The sequence below is a fragment of the Pleurodeles waltl genome, chromosome 11 (genome assembly GCF_031143425.1).
Source record: "Pleurodeles waltl isolate 20211129_DDA chromosome 11, aPleWal1.hap1.20221129, whole genome shotgun sequence".
Classification (NCBI taxonomy): Eukaryota; Metazoa; Chordata; class Amphibia; order Caudata; family Salamandridae; genus Pleurodeles; species Pleurodeles waltl.
This window is the reverse complement of record NC_090450.1, coordinates 434,673,764-434,692,499: the sequence shown is the minus strand read 5'-3', so window position 1 is coordinate 434,692,499 and position 18,736 is coordinate 434,673,764.

Here is an 18,736-nt window from a genome sequence, read left to right as displayed (position 1 = left end):
CTTTATATTCGGTACTACAACCATTTTAAATATTCCCCCGAGCACAACAAGACAGTGAACTCTAAAAAAGTCAAAAGAATGAGGCCCTCTGGCACCCTTTATGAATGTGTGTTGGTGCAGTATTAAAAGGCTGTAGCCACAGACACAAGATATGAAAGGCATTGAAGGACAGCAAAGGCAGTGAATGGTGTGCAATGTGATGAATCTGTCACTAGACTAGGGGACACTAGACAGAGAACAAAGCCAGCTAGTCACTTCTGCTGATAAAAATGGACTTCAGTACCAGGCAACAGCTATGAACAAATGGCCCGTACTCCAAGTGATGGTAATTCAGGGGTTGGCTGCAGGCTCAGTGGTGAGATGGCAAAATACAACAAGAAGGGATTAGAGCTAAAAACCTGGGGCTCAACACCAAGCATTAACTCTTATCCATTACTAATCTGACTACACAAATGGAGTTTAATATGAACAGTTCATGGTAATAAAACAACGATAGTCCCAGATGGAAAGTCCCTCAAAAACAGTTCACCTTGGCATCCAAATCAATTCCATCTAGATCCTAAAATCTTACCTGGATTTGAGAGGACTATATGGGTCCCTGAATGGACCTAGGTTTTCATCCACCTCACATTATTGCACCCCTAAAATCTACTCTTGGGAAGCATACCAAATCATACACTGTGGAGAAAGGCTTCCTAAATTGTGACTACCAACCACTGTATTTATATGTATCTTGGTTGATGTATTTCAGATGTACTGTAAATGTGAAGCTCTGGCCTGTTTCATGGGCCGGGATTAGATTGCTGTCCTAACTGAGCACCTTACAATCCCTATTGCCAGAGGATTAAGTTATGGCCTGTCTTGGGTCCCTCACCTTATTGCACAGGGCCAAGGTGTGGGCAGCCGGTGCTGGAGTTGGCAGATCCAAGTCTCCCCACATAATCAAACAAATCTCTACGCAGTGTGAGGGCTAATCATGAGTACTCCTCAACTGTAGGATCAGAAAATAATGCATGCTAGTCTCATGTTAGCCATAGGTTTGGTGAGCATCATGGGTCGATTTGCTCATTATATGGAGTTATTTTATCTGAATTACTTGTCTTTTTTTGCGAATTACTTAAACAAAATTGCATTTATATAGCACATACTACCCATGACGAGGCATTGAAGCTTGACAAAATTGTATTAAACCAGGGTGGCATTTCAGGTTTTTGGTCAACAATACTGAAGTGACTAATTTTCTTTTCTCAAGTGTCACTAGGCAAGGGGTGTATTGCACTGACTTTGTTGCCTATAAGAAGCTGTATTACATACAACTCTCTACTGCTGCTCCTCCTTGCAAAAGTCAAAAGGGAGCACCAACTCCCAGAAACACTCTAATTCCAGTAAAAACAGATCTAGTCATCCTTAGTCCAGATGCATCAGCTCACATGAAGACTTCACTCTAAAGGCCTTGGTCCATTCACACGTTGATTACATCAATGCTTTACTTGCATCTCTTCCCAAAACAGAGCTAACCCCTCTCAGAACCATCCTACATGTGGCTGTTCTTGCAAAGGTGGCAACAAATCACACCTTTTCACTCTCCTTAAGGAAAAAACCCAATATGCTCCCATTAGAGGCTAATATTAAATTCAAGATGGCACACATCACCTAAAAAGCTCTATCCTAAGACCAACACAGCTAAATGGAAAACAACCTCTATTCAATTGATGATGAAGAGAAGAGAAGTACCAGAAGCAAATCATGTTAATCCTAGAAATTCAAACAGTAAGAAAAAACAAAACAATGAAACAGATCTATTTTGCCTGGTGCCAAGACTTTAAACTTTAGGCTTCCTAAGAATATGAAATGTAGGCCCTGATTAACTGTTAGGCATGGCAGTCCACCAGTTCATCAAAAGTCTTGACCTCCACTTCCTGGGCAGAGAACCACCAACCAGATTATGAGACCTCAACCTCCCTGGCTGAACTTGCACTGTCTTCTGAGCAAACAGCACTGCAGCAGATGCATAAAAGGCAGAAATGTCTACCAAGTGGACACCAAAATGTTTTTTCAGAAACAAACCACCATAACAGGGGAGGTTGTCTAAAAAACAAAAGACATACGACACTGATGTTATGAGAGTTTTCTTCCAGTAAGTCGCCATTATTATTGTTTACTGCCCAGAAATGATACCCTTTCTCTCGTAGGTCAATTTAGGGCAGAAGGTAAGTCTTAATAAAGGCAGTCAAAATAGATCTTTCCTTCAGACATCTTCAGTCTTCTATAGGATTCGTCACCAGTCAAAGATATTCAATAACAGAGTCAGTTGATGCTTCACTACCAGAATCCCTGTGCTTCCCACACCAATAAATGACCATCAGTAACTGTAAATGTGGTGGTGCAAGAGCACTACTGATTTACCATGAAGCTTCAACGTCCCCTAACTCTAAATCAGTCCCTCAAGGACAACTTGCTAACATTGAGGAAAACCTGAAGACCTGCCTATTCAAATATTATCTGTATGACTAATGAGCATGGCCAGACTAGCAAGTGGGCAATCCCCCGGGAGGCAGGAGCCCCAGGAGGCCGGTTTTGACACTCACTTGGAAGTCAGTTTTGGCCTCTAGGAGCGGTGGTGCATGTCACACAATCCAGTTGGCAACTTGAAACAGTTGCTCTCATTAGCATGTCTGCACATGGGGATTGAATTTATAATTTTTGCCAGGGCTGTTTTAAGTTTTCAGTCCAGCCCTGCGAACGAGGTCCTTTAGACATCGGGAGGTGTCCCACCAAAGCCTCTGTTCCTCTTCACTGGGAAGTCCACCATATTTTCAGAGCCTAACCCTCCTGGCAGGATGTCACTGGCTACAGTATATCTACTTGTACAGCAGATGCAGTGAAGGTACCACAGTTTGACAAGCAGGAACCATGTGTTTTGACCCCTGGTGCACAGGGAGTGTTCTTCTTCCACCTGGAGGCCTTTATTGATGTTCTTGACTGGCAACAACATTAATTCCACTGTAAATAGGATGGGGAGACCTTCACTGTGACCTGCCAGTCCAGTGGTGGATGGGCTGTCGTCAGGTCATGAGTTTCCACAGGTAGAGCCAAATAGATCTCTCCTGTCAGAAACTCTATGATTCCCCAACTTTAAATGAGGTATGAGAAATTGTTAGTTTGGTGGGGATCAGTCATTTTTTTGTTCCTTCATCTGCCAAACGCAAAATGACTTCTTAAATGTTCGCCTTGGGATACTCTTATCCAAATGTACCACCCTCTATGTTTCTATCACTTTATTACTCTGTCTTGCACATCTGCTTAACCATGTGGAAGTATTCCTCTTCCTGTGAGTCTAGGTCAGTACTATATGAATATGTTTAATAAACAAATAAATACAAATGAAAGAATTTGAAATGGTGTGGGATTGGGACCTGATGTAGTGTTGAATGGATTATGGGCTAGCATGCTCCTTTTGAGTCAATGCTTCTGGTACTTAAGCACTTATATTGTCTGCAACAATGGGCTGATGCTGCCGGAAGAGATGTATTCACCGTAGAATCTGGAGGGCCAGAAACATGTTATTCTTTCAGGGTGCTTACATAAAGCCCACTTACATTCAAGTAAGATAAATTAACTCAAACAGAAAATCAAGTGTTGGTCCACCTTCCTGGACATCTGTCGAAATCCCTAAAATAGATGTTTGCAGGTATCATTGTCAGGATGCTACATTCTGCTGTGGCATCTCTGTCATCTGTGATCCCAGTGTAGAGCTGATGGTATCAGCAGGAGGCACACCTTGCCGGACAGTGACAATATGATGAGTGGCAGGTAAATGGTAATTGTTTCAATCTTATTGTATGTTTAAATGTAGAAGATAGGTCGTATCGATTTTGCTGAAACTTATCACTGGAAAATGTATATGACCAATGTTTACTCTGTCCCTGTTGCTGGCAGTCTGTTTCTAATATTGTCTCTCTGTTTATGCTTCTGGTGCTTATTATGTATCTTTGTTTTTCAGCTTTGTGTTTGGTCTTCGCCATGACCCCTTGCGGCTGTACCCCTGTGTTTTGGGTGCTATGTTGCCAGATACGTTCTCATGTTATTATGTTTGAGTGTGAAAGTGTATCTTGCAATCATGGCAAATACTCCCATTGCAAGTGGCGAATGGTTCATTCCGCTGATCTACTTCCGAGTTTATTGGTGCCACTGCTGAAGGCAGTGTAATTCTATTGTTGGGATGCACAGATTTTTTTAGTGTGTGTTCCAGAATGGAGGGTTTTGTATTTCGTAGTTAGTTCATTGTTTTAGATCGTTTGGTACCGTAAGCCAAAGTGTTGAAGCAGGGCCACTGTCTATATCAGTGTTTAAGAGAAAGGCATGTTATGTGTTTTTGATAATATATCATGGGAGCTCACTCGCAGGTATGTTTTTCTACGGCGATTGCTGGGATTTCATGGTGCGAAAGGTATCTCTGGAATTTCGCCTGTACTTTCGTGTCTGATTCTTTGCTCTATGGTCATAGTTTTTCGACTTGTTATTTTTAGTGGTGAAGAACATGTTGCTGCTTACAAACGTCACACAGTCGGATCTAAACAGCACACAGTTGATTGCACTTTTTCTAGTTGCATGGTGAGCATTTTTTTATGTTTATCTTATTAAACTATACCTACACCATAACTAATACATGTATATGCTGTGTTTGGTGTAACTGAATATTTTAGTTTGGGAAAAAGGTTTGGAGAATACGTATTGGAAAAAGGTTGAAAAATAAGTCATTTTAAGTCAACTTAATTGGGAGGTTAGTGTTCATGGTTGCTAATTGGTTCCCATTCGGTAAGCACTAGGATTATGTGATGTTTGGGACTGGGATAGAATCAGTATTAGGTATGATTAGTTAGGTCCAGAGTCACTGGTAGTGATGAGTTTGAGGTAGGGTAGGCCCTCCTACTTAAAATGTTGACTAGCGGTGATTCTCCTTCATACTAATTCCCTCTAACAATGTTTCATACTATCTATGTGCTGCCTGCTGTGTCTTACATGCGGTGCTTGTCTTCTTATGAAATGCCATTTAAAGAAAACAGATTAGGGCTACTATTTGTGTGATGGTTAATGGCGGGTTTATTGACAGGATCAGGTTTCCAGCTCACATCTGGGTTGGAGACAGGGTGACAAAGTAGTGAGAAGAAATTGGTTAATTTCGAACTCAATTGGTTAACTTGTGGGTGGTATAATATAGAGTATGTGCTTACCTGCATTTTTGAGATTTTGTTTTCGAAAACAGATTATTTTCTTTAAAAAAAAAGGTTATTCCGATTGTTGTTTTCAACCTCATGAAATACAAATTAATATAGTTGATTTTATCTGGAGAGACAGGACGAAAAGTATGAAATGGAACAAAATATCTTTGTCTTGTATTTGTTGTGAGCAGTTTGTTAGTTTAATCATTCAGTTTCTATAATAATTTAAAAGGTAATTGCGTGATTATTCTCCTTTATCGGACAACGAATTAGTATTAATGGTGAGGTGGGTCACGTGGAATTCACGCGACTGTGATGTTTTTGTGGTTTTTGTAAGATCTGTTCAGACCTAAACAACAAATCAATGCTATTGAACTGAGAGACAAAGAGCACTCAGATTGCTCTTATTCCTGAGCACTGCTCTAGATGCTTGGTGCCAGTGTTCTGCGAAGGACATGACCTACGGTGTTTTGATGTGCTGCTGCATACTGGTTCAAATAAATCTTTGGTCGGCGGAGGAGGTAATGGATTTTACCTATCCCGCGGGACATCTGAGTAGATTGTAATTGAGTTTCCGAAACCTTAAGTATATGTTGACTACTTTTAAGCCCATGTATTTTGTCGCAGGCAATAAGCACAAAGATTTAAGCTCATTAAACAGTCTAATCAATAAAGCTTTTTCGAGTATTTGTAGTAGTACTTCACTAGCACTACTTTGTATACTCAAAAAAGGTATTCACTAACGTGTGAGGGAGATCTCCACCTACGACTGCTCTATCTCTTCTGTGAGGAGCTCTCTGTTAGAAGTGCGATGAACTCTACATGCAGAGGGATTCTTTTTGGTGTGTCAGGGGTGGTATACAAATTGGCAATACTTACTACAAAATTGGAGAAGGAAGATGAAAAATAAGGAAGGGCACAGGGAAGAGCATCAAATAAAAAAACACACCAATTACAAAAAAATAAGCCAGTCTCTATTTACCGAAGTTACACCCACATCTGCACCAGTAGTGTAACAACGAAAATGACTGAAATCTACTCCAGCCAAGACTTGGAGTAATGTGCCCCAGGGGCAGCTCCTCCGCAATGGCGGAGGGGCGTCACCCACCTGGCTGAGCCAGCAGATGAAAAATAAAATGATAGCTTGCTATTGTTTCATTTTTCATAATTTTACATCTGCTGGCTCACCCAGCAGGTGCAGGGAGGGGCAAGGCTGGGCCATGGGAAAGTGGGCAGAGAGGAGAGTGCAAGAAGTGCGCATGTGTGTTTGGCCGGCCATCTGAGGCCGGATAACCACACATTCACAATTAGGTTTCTCCAACCTTGCTGTACACACAGCCGGGCTGGAGAAACGGCACAGAGCCCATGCTTGTGTCGGACTGCCAGTGACTGCCAATCTTGACACTGCTTACATGTTATGTTTAGCATGTAAGCAGCTCCAGGTTGCTGGTGAGCCTGTGCTGGTGTCCCAGCGAAATTCCATAGTTTGGCTGCATCAGCAGAGAAAGATGTTCCATCCTTGTGTTTTTTTTTACATGCTGTAATTTTGAGGCAGGGTGCCATTCCTAGAGCCCAGGTTCCTTTATTGTATGTATTGATTATTTTCTTACATATGAAAAGTGGCCCCTTTGCCATCTGTTGCTTTGTGGGTGATACAAAGCAGCTTGAAGGAAGATCTTCTGGCAATTGATAACCAGAATAGGGGTGATGTGTGCTTGTGATTTTACATGTACGTGTGGTTGTAGTCTAGCAGCAAAGTTCTGAACTCTCTCCAATCTTCTCATAGTTAAAGGTGAGACATAATATAGACCATTATTGTGATCAAGTTTTGATAGGATGAAAGAGTTTCTTGCCAGGACCCCAGTGGGAGAAGCCTAGGTGCAGGAAGATGCCTCACAGAGTTTTCATTGTAGGAAAGCTTGATTCAGTTATCTCATCCACTTAGGCACTTATTGACAGTTTGATGAGCATGGTAATTCTGAGTTTTTTTTTACCTCCTTAGATATTTTTGGTAGTGGTCTTAGATCACTCACTCCTGTAAGTCTTCCAAGAGGGAGCAGTCTGATTGGCTGGGTGTTGGAGTTTTAGAAAAGAAATGGCCACCATTACTGTTTCCTATGAAAAATTGCAGGTGTTGTGGAAATGAAGAAAAAAGCTGTTTAAGGGGGCTTCATAAAGGCATCATGTACTCTTAAATTTTCAGAGGAGGACTGCATAGTATACGTGCTGTGTTGAAAGTAAATCTATATTGTTTAAAAAAATGTTTATGATCCCAAGGGACTCTCGCACTCTATGAGGAGAAATGGATATTGTGTACCTCATTAGTCAGAGGAAATGTGTGAAGTAAAAGTGCTGTGATGAATAGATTGTTAATTCTTTTTCTAAAAGTTGTTACGACTTTGCAAGATTCTCGCGGATCTTGAAAAGTTGGAAGGAGTAGGTGATCTTTTAATACAGTTTCAACACTCCAACCATCATTTTATTTTGTTTTGTGATGTTGCTTTGAGTGCCCTAAGTGGCAGGGGTATGCCCAGACGTGGGTCCCTTGCTCGCTGCGCCACTGGATTCAAGCTAGCCTGGTTGATGAAGGGTGACACCCTGATACTGGTCCCAGGATGCTTGTTTCCTGTCCAGGGAGGACCTGGCCTAGCAGTTCGGGCTGGACTGTTCCTATGGGGAACAGGGTCAAGACTTATTTACATATGGCTGGGTCCAAACTGGGGTGACGTGGCAAGCAAAATAACAATGGATTAAACCCAGATCTGTGACTGGGGGTGAGTGTTTGAAAAGTTTCAACACTCCGTCCATCATTTTATTTTGTTTTGTGATGTTGATCTTTTAATACACTCTGGTACACACTGTAGAAAGAAGTGTTAATGGCGATGGTGCTTATCAGAGCCTACTATTGGGAGAGAGGTCTCAATGGAGAGGCCAGTCACTCCCCATACAGCCTAGTATGCACACCCATCATCTGAGAGAGAGATCTAAAAGGTCATGCCAGTCCCTCCTCACACACTACAATGCACACCTATCATCTGAGAGAGAGATCTAAAAGGAGAGGCCAGTCCATCCCCACACCCTACTACACACACCCATTTATTAGAGAGAGGTCTGAAAGGAGAGGTTAGTCCATCCCAAAACTCTATTACGAACACCAGTCATCTGAGAGAGACATCTCAAAGGAGAGGGCAGTCCATCCCCACACCCTACTTGGTGGGAAGGAGAAAAGACATCAGATCGGTAGTTCACCTGAAGACCATCATCAGCATGATTAAATATTGCAGTTACTTCAAAAAAGTAGTACTAAAACCACATCATTTGCACATCAAACATGCCTCTAAAGCCTTATATCCGCCCAGCCCTCTCACAATGTCATAGTACATAATAAATTAATCTTATTTAAAATGCATATATAAGTGGAAGAGTGTGTGTATGTAGCTTTATGTTTCTTTCTGTGTCACAGGTTGTAAATACAATTAAAGGGAAGGTGGCCATAAGATTATTACAATATATTTAGCTATTTAGATGTATTTGTAAGAAAAATGACTACAGATATATGTATCGCTCTCTCTCTTTCGCTCTCTCTCTCTCTGTCTCTCTCCCTATATAGATATATTCATCAGTAGGAGAGAACCTCCCTACACAGCCAGATCATGTAAGAAAGCAAACCATAGTCAAACATTTTTTTTCACCAAGTCAGAGAATGTCTTTGCTGAAGTGCCCTTCATTTGTAGGAAAAATTACTTGAGAAAGAGGAAAAAGGTTTGCAGTCAGAGAATCAACTGTTTTGGTATGTTGAGGGAAACAGTAGTTGGTAGGTAATGCTTCTTTCATGATGTCATTCTTAACATAGTTGTAGTTATCTCCTAGGCCATCCCTCCACATGTCCAAATACTACCTGTGCTCCACTTCTTGGCAACTGGATCGTTCCAGAGGATCTCTGGAGACATGATGGTGCCTGCACAAGCAAAGCAAGCAAACCATGGTGCCTGCACAAGTTACTGAGATGCAGCGCTAGTGAAGTCACCAGTTTTTCACCATGCAACAGTCACTGATGTAAAGGCAATATCTGACATGAGAATTCTGTTTCATTGCCTACTTCCCTTGGGAGTGAGGTTCTATTGATTGCACCCAGATGTGACTTTAACCACAGGAACACCATTTTCACAACAGACACGACTGGCACTCCATCAGCATGCAAACTGTCTGCAATGCAAGAGTCTGCACTGATTTGTACGCTGCCTTTTCCAGGTGCATACAAGAAAATTAGATTTTATGACAGTCTGCTCTTGCAGGTCAGTAGATAGTTGGGGACTTTGGTGACAGGTGGCTACTAGGTAAGTTTGCTTAACTCAACCTGGGACTGAATGTATAACTAGCAAACAAAGCCACTCTTAACTTCACCACATCACAATACACAATTATGAGAATAACATTGATTGTATGTATGTATGGAATGCCTGCAGCATTATCAAGGGAGCCATAGTAAAGCAAATATGAAATGTATTAGTTGCACTTGATGCTGGGTATACCCTCTATCACCATCTTCTTACCTCCTTCTAATATCCAACCACCTTGTCTCAAAGGAGGTACAACAGGTCAAACATATATATATGCAAATCATCATTGAGCACTCTTCAGGCATCCCCAAGTCGTGCTTCTGTTGCCTTGATCATACAGTATGTCACTCCACTTCGTACCAGAAGTAGTGTGCTCGATCATTCTAGTTTGTTGATGTACCACAACATCACCATGTGGTGAGGTTTACATGTAAGCCTTACCTCTAAATTACAACCCTCATGTTACTGGTGTGGGATACAAAACCGAGATGAGGGTCTGCAGGGGCGTGACTAACTAGTGGTGGCACATTTCAGCTGAGCAGCTAGTTTGGTTGATACATCACATTGGTTGGACAGTGTCAAATTGAGGAGCTGATCATTTGAGATTACATTATTCATATGTACGATCTTGAGGCACCACACCATAAGGATGTCACACCTAAACTTGTAATTTTAAATGTAATATCCATTTCACACACTACATTCATTAATTAGAAATACAATCATACACCTACATCAATACTAAAGAATGATACATAACACTTCTAGGAGTACACCCACATATCTTAATTAATTTACTGATCTATTTATTTTAATAATCCAAAATAGTATGTGAATGCAAATTATTATCGGATACCAGGACAACATTCAGAACTCTTGGCTAATTGTTCTCTTCACTTTCTTTCTTTTCCTAGTTTTATGCCTATGTGCCTTATCCCTCCACTATGCAGGTGTGAAACCTCATAGTGGAGGCAGAGTTTTCCGCCACCCACTTCAAACAGGAAGTTACATACAGGAAGGGAGAAGTTGCCCATTCCTGAGCTATCCCATGACCACCAAGGAACCTTACTCCATCCTTCAGTTCCTTTTGTTCAGGAATCCCACAAAATAGCTAAAAATAAGGAAGAGAAGACCCCTGCTTCCTCCTAGAAGGAATTAGATGGCATGGGGAAAGTTTCCTCCAAATATATATTTAGCTGTACAAGGGACTGGACACTCACCTGAGCAATGCAGCACACATGGAAATTCGGCAAAAAATTACTAGACTAGTGAGTGTTCATGTTCATATGGCTGGCATTGGGCCAGCACTGGAAAACCATCAGAACTGCTGAAAGTACGGGATGGTCTGGGGTATCCTCCCAGCCCCCTTCATGGTCTGGAACCTCACAAGCAGCACAAGGCAGTAAGTCTTACCAAATAGAGGGTTTAGGGGCACATTACGACCCCGGCGGTAAAAACCAACTACTGCTGCGGCAACCGCCGCCAAAAGACAATCGCCGCAGCCACCAGCTGTCAGCCGGATTATGACCACAGTCTGATTTCTACCAGAAGGATAGCGGAAATCCGGCTGTGGCCATACCGGTGGATGGTGGTAAGGTGGCACTGCTGCCAGCAGCACCACGCCAGCAGACCGCCGTAGACCATATCATGACCCATGATACGGCCTGGCAGTGTTCTGCTGGCAGCAGCGCCACGTCCCGTCTCCTGCCAGAGGACCCCCTGAAATCAGGTAAGTTGGGTGCTCCAACAAGAGAGGGGGATGTTGTGTGTGTATGTGGGGGTATGTGTGAATGGCTGTGTGTGCATGTATGCAGTGTGTGGTGCGTGTTGTATGTGTGTGCATGTATGGATGTGTGAGTGTGTGTATGTTGTGTTGTGTGAATGGGTGTGTGCTTGTATGTATGTCAGTGTGTGTGGATGTGTGTGTGAATGGATGGATGCATGCGTGGATGAATGTGGGTATGAGTGTGTATGCGTGTGTTCGTGTGTGCATGAAGGTGCGTGTATGTAGTGGGAGGGGGGTCTTGGGAGGGGAGGGTGGGGGAGAACCTGGGCGGAGGGGGGCAGGGAAGACCCCTATCAGTGACAGGGAAGGGATTCCCTGTCACTGATAGTGCCTACAGCCATGGTTTTCGTGGTGGTAAGGTTGCCACTAAAACCATGGCGGTAGGTGGGTTCACAATCCCGCAGGCGGGCAAGTGAAGGCCCTGGGCTGGAGACTGAAGTGTCCAGCCCGGCAGTCGTTACCGCCATGGCGGTCGCTGTAGTACATTGGCAGTCTGGATTTAGCCAAACCACCAATGTCTTAATATGGAGAAAAGTACTGCCAACCTGTCGGCAGTACTTTCCTCCATATTAACGCCGTCCGCCGGGGTCATAATGCCCCCCTAATATTTTATCCGTGTATTAAAGTGTTTGTGCGTCCCCTGTCATGTTTAATTTTATCTATGTATTAAAATTTGGGTGCACCCCTGTCATGTTTATTGTGCCTTGTTAAGTATATGATGCGTGTATTACATGTTGTTTTCTAAAATGTGTTGCTGGAACCATGTTCTCCATGTATTTTATTTTTACTTTTGTCGAATAAAAAACTATTTAAAGTTGGTGTATTATATATTGGCATACATAAACTTGGTAATGATATATTGTGTGTTGTTCTTTTTATGAATGTTCAAGTCACCACTATCAAATGTCTTCAATTTCATAGTCACTGAATATGTATTGCTAAACCTATGTAGCACCTACATTTTTTTAACTCTATCATGTCAGACACAGATCCTAGACACTATGAAACACACATCTCAGTCATTATCAAGTTGTGTACATACAATGTACACTTACCTGCCTTCAAATGTCCAGCTAACAACCGTGCATGCTATACCCATCAGTCAACACCTTATGACCTCAAAATATGCTTACATTTTATTTGCCATTATGAGCAATTTTAGGGCGACTTTGCTGGAGCAAGTCAAGGCATCCCATGTGTAAAGGTGACAAAAGATTATGACCCTCATTATGACATTGGTGGTAAATCCCACTCAACCATCATGCTGACGGCTGCCAACATACCGCTGAAGCGGATATCCGTTCACCATATTTTGACACATACACACCAATCCGTTACTATTCAGCCACAGACACAAATCCGCCACATCAATGGTCAATGATAAAGTGGTGGTATCAAAACCCACACTGTTACGCCAACAGAACAACATCCACCACATTATGACCCACGAATCACCACAGCGGACATTCAACGGCAGTAAACCATTGGCAGTACATACCGCCACGCTCAAAATACACACACACAAACAAGGCAACACCACATTAGACAATTCAAGCAACACACACCTGACACCCATACACACACCACAACCACACACACACACCACTATAAAACACACACCCACATTACCCACAACCCTTTACAACTGCAAACAATTGCCACCGGAGAAAGACAGCAGGTCCACTGACACAACCAGAGCCACACACCATTCACACCTATACACCACTCACTTACCCCACATCACACACCTCAACACATTACCCTACACATCCTCACCTACATACCTCACACATTACCCATGGCACCACAAAGACACCACATATTCTCAGAGGAGGAACTAAGGGTCATGGTGGAGGAAATCATCTGGGTAGAGACACAGCTATTTGTAGCACAGGTGCAGCAGTTATAAATAGCTAGGAAGATGGAGGTATAGTGGAGAATCGTGGACAGGGTCAATGCCATGGGACAGCACCCAAGAACCACGGATGACATCAGGAAGAGGTGGAACGACCTACGGGGAAGGTACATTCCATTGCAGCAAGACACCAACTTACTGTACAGAGGACTGGCAACGGACCCCCACCTCCTCCCCCACAACTAACAACATGGGAGGAGCAAGTCTTGGCAATCATGCATCCTGAGGGCCTGGCCGGAGTCGGAGGAGGACTGGACTCTGGTAAGTCAACTCTCTACTACTATCACCCCCCTACCTGCATGCCATCACATACCCCCACCCTCACTCCCATCACTCCACCACTACTCACACACCCCACCATCACATCTCACTCATCCCAATGCCAAGCCCTGCATGCCATACCAATGCATGGACACCACTCATAGACCTGCACGGACACCTATCACTAAAGCATGCACACTAGAGAGAATCAGCTAGCTCACCACATACCAACGTACACAAGTGAAAGCTGCCAGGGCAAATCCAACCAAAGAGGGCAAGCCACTGATGCACAATATTTCAGACACAGAAACAATAACACATCATTTACATCCCCACAGGTATCCCAGCCAATGTCACCGGAGAGGAGGTGCCAGCAATATCCAGTCCCTCAACTGAAGAGGCCCACAGTGATGACAGCAACTTTGGTTGCCTGGATCTGGATGACCAACCTGGCCCATCAGGGACCTCTGGACAGTCAATTACCCAAGCCCAGTCACAGACAACCACAGATCCTCCCCCATCTGGAAACACCACCACAGCACCCACCCAACGTACTCACACCTCTGTCTACAGGACACGTCAATCAACAGTGTGTCCACCTCTTCAGGGACCGCAGGGCACACCTCAAACCCAGGACAATCAGGGACTTGGGGTCAGTAGCAGTGGGAACACGGTTCAGGGGACAGAGGCACAGGACAACAGGGAAACTGGGAGGACTGCTATACGCCAGGGGGAGGACAGGCCCAGGGAACCAACTCTACAGAAGGCACTTGCAGAGATCCGATGGGCCACATCCTGGACAATGTGCAGGAGAACAGGTGGCTGCAGGAGGGACAGTACCAGGGGATCAAGGAGGACTTGCAGGCCATAAACACCAGCCTGGTTTCCATAGCAGGGGTGCTGGCAGACATGGCCAATATTATGAGGGAGGCAGTCTCACAACAGGGAGCCCCAGCCACTAGCCAGACATCTGAACTGTCTTCCACCTCCGCTACCGCTAGTGGCCCCGCCACAGGACTCACAGGCCACCAGCACCCCTCCCCCTGTATAAGGAGAACCACCCTCCAAACGTTCCATGCAATCCAGGCAGAAGCATGTCCCCCTCCGTCACCCTGTCCACCTTGAACTGCCATTGCTCCCCTTCCTATGTCCCCATGGACAATGCACCTGTGCTACAGACTGGAACTATACCCTGGAATGTCCTCCATTATCACCCCATCCCAGTGCACTTGCCCTTCAAAATCTTAGCACTTAAATAAACACCCTTGAAAAAAATAGAAGTATTGAGTATGTCACATTTTTTAAGTATGTATATGTTTAATCATGTACAAACATTGCAATTCAACTGTACAGTAAATGAGCACCAATGAAAGACCTGTAGTTCAGTGCAGGTGATCACACCAGGAGCTATTGTGAGGCACCAACATCTGTAAAATGAATGGCCAAAGGGTTCAGTTAGTGGACATATAAGTGGGAAATAACAGCAAGCCAGTGCCAAAGAATTTCAAAATAATGACAATGAAATGTGAAGTAACACGGTCTTACCTGTGTGTCATTGGAAATATTGTCGTATCACTGCTGTTCTGTTGTCCTCATCCTCTGCCTCCTCATCCTCACTGTCCACAGGGTCCACTGCTGCCACTCGGGCATCTCCAGCATCCTCCTCCTGCAGGAAAGATGCATGGCGTCTCAAGGCACGGTTGTGCAACATGCCACTATTACCTGGCAGACCTTCTTGGGTGAGTAGCACAGGGATCCACCTGTCAGATGGAGGCACCAAAACCTGGCCTTCAGGAGGCCAAAGGTTCTCTCTATGATATTTCTGGCTCACCCATGTGCCTCATTATAGCGTTAATCTGCCCTTGTCCTGGCATTCCTCACAAGGGTCAGTAGCCATGATAGGTTGGGGTAACAAGAGGCACCTGCAAATATTGAAGGACAGCATTTATCCACACACTATCCCATATGGCCCACACCATACCCCAACATCTACTGGGTGGGAACCAGGGCTCATCTATTAGCCACACCCTGTGCCTCTGTAAATGGGCCATCACATTTGGGATGCTGCTATTCCTCAGGACAAAGGCACCATGTACCAACCCAGGATACTCAGCATTGACATGGGAGATGTACTGGTCTACCAAGCACACCATCTGTACATTCATTGAGTGACAACTCTTGCTATTTCTTTACACCTGTTCATTTTGACGGGGTGGACAAATGCAATATGTCTTCCATCAAACGCACCAATTATGTTGGGAATATGTTCCATTGCATAGAAGTCGCCTTCACTGTGGCCAAATCTTCCACCTGGGGAAATACAATGTAGCTGCACATGTGTTTAATCAGGGCAGACAACACTCTGGTCAGCACTATTGAGAACATTGGCTGTGACATTCCTGCTGCCAAGCCCACTGTCACTTGGGAAGAACCAGTTGCCAGGAAATAGAGAACTGATAGAACTTGCACAAGAGGGGGGATCCCAGTGGGGTGACGGATAGCAGATATCAGGTCAGGCTCCAATTGGGCACACAGCTCTGTGATTGTGTTCCTGTCAAGTCTATAGGTGAGGATGATGTGCCTGTCCTCCATTGTTGTCAAGTCCACCAGGGGTCTGTACACGGGGGTATGTCTCCATCTCCTATTCATCTGCAGCAGTAGCAATCTCAGGGACAAAAGAGTGAGGAGCCGGTCACAAACGGAACAATGGGGCTACAACAGTACCATGAATGCTGTCAAATTGTAATGGGTCAGTGAGCATTGTCCTGTATGTCCAAAATTAAACAGTGACACAGTAATTATCCAGGGCTTGCCCCCCTGAAATGGCATCCGCCTGTCCTGTGTGGAGGGACAGGTGGAAGTGAGGTAATTCCGCTGCCGTTGTCTGCCGTTGAGGGAGGCGGTCGGGAACCACCGTGCAACTGCTCATTGGCAATAATTGAGCCCTATGGGTTAAAGTGGCCAATGGTGATGTACACGAGCGGTGACGGTATGCACTGCCGCGGATGTGACCGCCATTTTCTATCTGATTCCTCACTTGTTGCCTGACCTTCCATAGGAGAGGACCTTCACTGCATGTGCTGCTGTGACCTGTGTCTGGAACCTACCATGGCCTGTGTGACTGGGGAAAGGGCCCCTGCCTTCACTTCGGGGGAGTTGGCGAGAGTGGTGGATGGGGTCCTACCCCAGTACGGACTGCTGTATGGGCCTCCAGACCAACAGGTGAGTACACTGTGGGCACAATGCATGTTGCATGAATGCATGGAGTGGGGTGTGAATGCATCGTGTAGGGGGGGTGGGTGGATATCCCTTGGGCAGTGTACAGGTTGTGAGCTGGGCTATGTGTGTGTGTAAATGGCGATGTGAAGGGGTATGGTGGGCCATAAGTGTAACAGGCAGGACTGTCTGACTTATACTATTTTCCTGTGTGTATTGCCTGTACAGGCCAGTGCCCATCAAAATAAGGGTATATGGCGTGCCATCGCCAAGGAAGTACGGACCCTTGGGGCCTATGGCAGGCGGAGCACCCACTGTCGGAAACGGTGGGAGGACCTGAGACACTGGGCATGGAAGACGGCGGATGCCCAGCTGGGAATGGTCTCCCAATGAGGAAGGGGTGCCCGTCGAACCCTGACCCCCCTGATGGCCCACATACTGGCGGTGGCCTATCCTGAGCTGGATGGGCACTTGAGGGCATCACAGCAGCCACAAGGGGGTGAGTACAGTGCCCCTCATTATAACTTATGCATGGTAGGGTGGTATCCAGGTGGGGGATGTGTGTCAGTGGGTGCCCCTAGGTCAGGCCTGACATTGCAGCATAGGTCACCTGGTGGCTAGGGTCCAGAAGGGATAATCCTGCTACTTGGGTCATAGGCATCCACTACTGGTCAAGGCTGTGTGGGTCCCAGGTGTATTGGATTTGGTTGTGCGTGCCCCGCCCCATGCCTTGTAGGCTAGCAATATCACTGGTAGTGCAATGCATAGTGTGTAGGCCTGTACCCTGTGTGTGAGTGTGCTGTGTACGCCAATTGTGGTGTTGGTGCAGCCATTGACCCAGTGTATCCTTTGTCTCTTCCCCACCTTTTTGTTTTGTCACCATGTCCTTATGTGCATTAACATCATCTGGCGGAGGAGCAGAGGTAATGGCAATGGAGGAAGCTGCATCCCACAGGACCCAGGAGGCGGAGTCCACCGATGGATGAGGGCACCAGTGGGACAGAGGGCGAGGGGAGCACTATGGCAGAGACTGGAGGGGAGAGTTCAGACACAGAAACCTCCTCTGATGGAAGCTTCCTAGTGGTGGCGGACACCTATGTGACCACCCCAGCTACAGGTACAGCCGCCACCCCCATACCAGCGCTGCCCTCACAGCAGTCCCTCATCAAGTTGCCAGTGCCCACTCACCCAGGACGGTGGGCATCTCCTTCACCCCAGGCACCTCAGACCCTGCTCCAGTTAGACCTGCTACCATGAGTGAGGCGGCTATTGACCTCCTGGGATCCATCTCTGTAGGGCAGTCAACCATTGTGAATGCCATCCAGGGGCTGGCAGCCCAAATGCAACAGACTAACGCATTCCTGGAGGGCATTCACAGTGGCTTGGCAGTCCAACAGAGATCAATCCAGGCTCTGGCCTACTCTCTAATGGCAGCCATTGTCCCTGTTTCCCCCCTCCCCCCTCCAACTTACTCTTCCTAGTCCCATTCCCCTCACCCCCAACCTATCCCAAGCAAGATAACACACAAGAGTGGCACAGGCAAACACAAGCACCACACATCACCCCACAGGCACTCACACAAACACCATCCAGATGCAGACATACCAACATCCACAATTTCCACTGTCTCCCCCTCCTCCTCCACCTCCCTCCCAGTTCTCTCACCACTCACACCTGCATGCACTATATCCACTATTTGCATCACCACCACACCTAGCAGAACACACACCTTACTGGCAGACACCTCCACAACAGCCATGCACATGTCCCTTGTGTACTCTCCCACTGTGTCTGTCCCCCTCCTAAAGGACACAAACTCAGGTACTCAGACACCCAACAGCCATCCACCTCACAACAGCATCCAGCCCATGCACATGCACCCAACATCAGCAGACAGAAACCTCCTACAACCTCTCCCTCTTCCTCCACTCCTATTACTCCTCCCTCTTCCCACCCCAATGTCCCTAAAAAGCTTTTCCTATCCACCATTGACCTC